This window comes from Otolemur garnettii, unplaced genomic scaffold, assembly GCF_000181295.1.
Source record: "Otolemur garnettii isolate 467f Iridium unplaced genomic scaffold, OtoGar3 scaffold00058, whole genome shotgun sequence".
Classification (NCBI taxonomy): domain Eukaryota; kingdom Metazoa; phylum Chordata; class Mammalia; order Primates; family Galagidae; genus Otolemur; species Otolemur garnettii.
The window spans coordinates 9156799-9162347 of NW_003852453.1; positions in this window are offsets into that span (position 1 = coordinate 9156799).

Genomic DNA, 5549 nt, shown 5'->3' on the forward strand with positions numbered 1-5549 from the left:
CCAAGTGATTTTTATGCCCTGCCAAGGTCAGGAAACCTTGTTCTGACTGAAAGCAGGGAGTGTGGCCAAGCAGACCTATGGGCCTCTCAAAGGGTGGGATCCCCACACCACTGCCACCACTCCCAGCACAAGTTTTCATAAAATGTCTGAGATGTACTAGGTAGGAAGATAAAAATTCTACCTGGTTAGGGGAGAAATGCACTATCCCTAGGCCCATGGGGTCAGCTTGCCCACTGTGTACACACCAAGATCAAAGCCAGCTGTCTGGCAGGGTTTTTGATGTAGGATGCCTACCAGTAAAATATGGCATCAGATAAAAGAGGGGGGGGGGCACACTTTCCAGGAAATCACAAGTGAATGAACATCTGACAACTCTGGTTGAAGCCCTGGCCCTGATCAAAGATGCTTTTTCTAGCCTCTAACTGCCCCCACCTTCCCGTGTCCACGGTTGGCAGGCGCGGGCTTGACCGGAGCTTATCTTGAGCCTGCCTCTTCCGAGCACAGTGCTGCTGCTGACTGTGGCTCCCTGGCGGTAAGAGCTGACTTCTATTCTCCATGCAGCCCCTCAAACTGCCTGCCTTGGGGATCCACACCACACAGGACCTGCACAGAGCCAGAGCTTAAAGGTCTGCCGTGGACCCGGTCTGGAGTGGAGACTGCCTCCAGCTGCAGCCCCTCTGCTGTAGCACACACTCAGCCCAGAGTGTCATGTTGTATATGAACCCTGGGGCTGACAGGGTGACCACTGGCAGAAGATCCTTTGGAACTCTGCTTTGGGACATTAAGGGAGTCAGCAGCTTGTTTCAAGTATCTGCTAGAGGGCCCCCCAGTTGATGTGGGAGAGCCTCTTGACTCAGCTTCTAGAGGTCTCTGAACATTTTCTGCTTTTATATGTAACTCCTGTAAAGGCCTGAGTTCTCACGACTGCAAACAATCAAAGCCAACTCCCTTTGAATTTTTGCTTTCAGATCCTGAGTTCTTCCCCACCTTCCATCCCCCCCAACACCTCCTCATGCCCCAGCTTTTAAGACTTTAAAAAAAAAAAAAAAAATCTGAGCAGCTGCCCTTACCGGAAAGCACTGATTGCCTTAAACAAGTGCAGGAGGACTCTGTTTTCTCCCACCTTTCTTTTCCTGTAGCTAAAAAGCTGTGCCACACCCACACCCGTGTCCTGCCAGTAGTTTATATTTTCAGGGCACTATTAATGTCCTCCAAAGTGTTTTTTCACAAATCCCTCTCTTGATCATCAAAAAAAACAAAAAACAAAAAAAAAAACACTGGCTGAGTAGAGCTATCTCCATTTGACAATGAAACTAGCCAGAAAGTAGGTGGGGCAGAGCCCAGGCAGACCTCTCTCTGCTCACATCCTTCCCACCCCCTTCGTATGTCCAGGGCTGGGCCGGCTTGGGGGCCGGCAGGGAGCCCAGCTTTTAAAATCAGCTCTGAGACTCTAGGCTGCTGGTCCCTGTCACAGGAGCAGGTCAGAAGCACCTAGGCTGCAAAATTGTCCTTTAAAGAATGTTCTGATTAGACATGCACCCGTGGAAATCAAAATGGCACAGAATGACCATGTTTCCCCTATTTCTTTCAAGAAAAAAAAAGTTTCCAATAAAATTTGAGAAGTTAAGGTGTATTTAAAAACGATAGGCCGAGGGTAGTGAAGACAATGGGCTTGGATGACATTTTGGTTTCCTGGAGAGCACAGTGGCACAGTGGTCAGGGTGGAGGACAGGGCTAAATTTCCATTAGAATTACAGCTTCAGTTTATGTTGGTGCTGCAGCAAGGCTAAACTCAGGCCACCTCTATATTGGAAATCTTCTGGGCTAAGCCTGGATGGAGGGGAAAAGGGCTGATTGGGATTTATTTTCTTTATGAGGAATGGAAGCAGGAAAAAAATGAAGGCTCGCTATTTTATCAGAGAGCAATTACTGAGCCTGATTTCACTTTTCATCTTGAAGCCAGGAAACTCAACGCTAACACTGGGCTTTCTTTCTCTTAAATGATTGCTTATCTTTTTGCTTTATTCTAATTGCTATGTCATATACCCCAGTCTACCCTTCCCTCAGCCAGAAGAAGCCTTCTCTGAACCCAGGTAACATTGTACCCAGGACTGAAGCCTCTAGGCTGTGGGCACTTGCTGATCTCACTCCTCTGACAGATTCCATGCTATGAGGACGGTGTCCATGCCTGTCCTTCTGCATAGCCTCCAAAATAGCCGGAGAGTGCCTAATACTTTATTAAGATCTCCTTTCATTGTGGAATGAGTGGTGGTCAAGTAGGTTTTTCACAGAAGTCTGTCCATGAAGAAAAAGGAACCAATAGTCCTTCCTTTAACCATGAAATTGTCTTCACCCATCATGCATGTTTATTTTTTGCTGTAGCTGTCAGTAGCTTCAAGTACTTTAGTGGCCAACTGCTATAACGTGGCCCAGGTAGAGGACCACCATGTGCTCCACAAGGCTCTAGAGAAATCCCTTTTCTTGATCCTGGTTGCTGGAAAGGCTGCAGCCCAGCCTCTGGCTCCCAGGCCTCCCAGCGCCTGGTGCCTCCGCTGTTTTTCTGCTGCTCCGCACGGTGTCTTTCCCCACTTCCCCATTGTCATCAAGTCTGTGAGCCCCTTGTGGGCAGGGAACCAGCTTCCGTGGCGCTGCAATGGCCTGGGGCAGCCATGGGTTGGGGAAATGTTTGCATGGGCCCGTCACTGTCTCAAAACCGAAGGAGCCACGGCCCAGAGGAGAAGCCCGCGGAGTTCTGGTATTGTTGCTGCAGCTGGTGTTGTGAATCAGGCCGACGAGCAGCGCATCCTCTTACCCGGCTATTTCACGACACCAGGGTTGCATCATACCCATCCTCTCCAGGCGAGCCTCGCGGGACCTGGTCGGACACGAGGACATGGGGATGGGTGGGGTTGGGTCTGGGAGTCTATATGTGAAAGGTTCTCTGTACCCTACCAGATTTCAATCCAGACTGTTGAGTCTTGGGGTTCCAGTATAAGCACTGTGAGAGGTTCCAGTGTGATTCTAAGGTCGAAGTCGGGAAGCAGTTGGGGGCAAGCCCTGAGGCTCACAGCTGGGGCTGGTGTCTATTTTTGCCATAGCCTTCTCCTGGCCATGTTGCCCCAGGTTAGCTTTCCAGAAACAGATAGGCTCTGATATCCCAGGACAAGGGCCGGCCTTCTTCCTCTGTATGCACGGCCCTCCCGACAGGGTTCCCTGCTCAGAAACACACCCCCCCCGCCATGGCCCCACCTTCCTTCCTTCTGGCCCCTGCCCTACACAGACCCACATGCTGGTTCTCTCACTCTGACTTCAGAATGTATCTGGACACCCTGTTGTCCTCAGAGCTAAACAAAAAAATAAAAAAAACCCAGCCCAGAATGTGGCTCAACTCCCAACGCTTCTCCCCTTCCTGCCATTCCACAGCTGCTCCCTGGCCTGGCCGCCACCATCACACCCCTGCAGTGGCCCTTGACAGGCTGTCTAGCCTTATCTCTCTCAGTTCATTCTCTAGACAACAGCCAAAGTGATCATTGAAAAATATAAATCTGACCATCACATCATAGGATATGAAATTCCCAGCCCTGGCCCATAAGGCCAGATGTTCCCTCTTCCATGTCGCAAACCCATGTCCTTGGTCTCTCTGCTCCAGCCACAGGAGCCTCCTTGATATTTGGGAAACCCAAAGCCACACCCAGCCGCGGGGACTTTGCACATGCTCCCTCTGTCTGGAGCTCCTGTGCGCACACCTGCTTGCTGGTGGGTGGCTCCTTCTCATCACTGGAGCTCAGCTTGAACTGCTCAACCTCAGAGAGCCCTAATGCTCTTACTAAGAAAAAGCTTTGTGTTCTTAATAGCACCCATTACTAAATGTATTATAACAATTGCTTGTTTGTCGTCTCTCTCACTAGAATGTGAGCTCTGAGAGGGCAGGATCTTTGTCTTGTACCCTTTGGTCCCCTCTTTACCTAGCACAGGGTATGACAGGTATACAGCAGGCATTCAATAGATGTACTGAAGACCGGGCACAGTGGCTCACTCCTGTAATCCTAGCACTCTGGGAGGTCAAGGTGGGTGGATTTCTTGAGCTCAGGAGTTCAAGACCAGCCTGAGCAAGAATGAGACCCCATATCTAAAACTAGCCAGGCGTTGTGGCAGGCCTGGGGAGTCCTAGTTACTTGGGAGGCTGGGGCAAGAGTACCACTTGAGTTTGAGGTTGCTGTGAGCTATGACTCCATGGCACTCTGCCAAGGAAGACAAAGTGAGACTGCCTCAAAGAAATAAGTAATTAAATAAATGTAGTGGAATGAAGACACAACTGGACCCCTTTCAGCCTGTCTCCCCCTTTTCTTCCCTCGTCTCCCCACCGCCCAACACTGTACAGCCCCACTTCCTCTTCCCTTGCACTCACCACACCCTGCCTAAGCTCCTTCCCTGTGTCCCCTCCATCCTTGCCCACTCACCTCCCGTCCCCTCTTTTTCTCCCAGGCAACATCCATCCTTGCTGGCTGGCTGCGTGACCTCCTTGCAGTTCTGTCTGCCAGGCTAGGCTGTGGGATCCAGTGCCTGGTACACAAAAGGAGCACAATGAATGCTGAGTTTTTCCTGTGTGGCCAAGAAGACAGGAGATTCAGAGGTTGCAGCAGGCCCTTCCGGGCTCACCACTGCAGCCCCAGCATCGGGGTCTCACTTCTACAGTTTCCTCACCCCTCGGTCTTTCGGTTCCTTTGCTGGCCCTGCTCTCCTTCCTCCTGAGAGCCACTCAGCCAGGGCAGCCCTGGCATTGGTGCCAGTGTCATTTCCATTTTGCTACTGTGGAAGCTGAGTCTCACTCAGGTCCGGCAACTTGCACAAAGTCACATAGAAACTGATAGAACCAAGATGCCCTGTGGCCAAATCACAGGGCTTAGCTTGGGGTGTGTGGAGTAGTCTCAGGCCTATGGAAGAGTGTCTTGCCCTGGAAAGCAGGGACTGTGTGCGACCAAGCACTGTGTCCCCCTGTCAAGAAGAGTGCCTCTGTGCGTGCCTCTCAAGTTGATTAAATTCCATCCAAATCCAAGAATCCCCATTCCCAGGGGGCTGTGCTTTGGGACAGATGTCTGACAGTTCCTTCAGCTTCTTCTGTTGACAAACACTTCCAGGGGTCCTGCTTAAAACCCATCCCACCTCGAGAGAGGCAGAGAGCACACAAGTTTTATTGAAGCAGCAAAATTCCCTTTCAGGTCTGAGCTTGGAGCTGACACAAGCCTGGGGTCTGGGAAGGAGGGAGGAGGAAGCGACTGGCCCAAGGTCACCCAGCATATTCACCACGCCTCACTGCCCATGGCCGAGGTGCTACTGGAACCCAGCCCTGGCCCCTTCAGGCCTCTTTCTCTCCCAAGATCCTAATCAGGAATTTTCCCCAGCTGTGCAGGCTCGGGGTGTGTGAGAATGGTGGGAGGGGGTGTTGGCAGCAGTGGTTTTCACCAGTCAGGTGGCAATTTAAGAGTGAGAGGGGTGATAAGATCTGCGCCAAGGGCCTCAGGGTAGGAAATGAGTAACTGGGGGGGGGG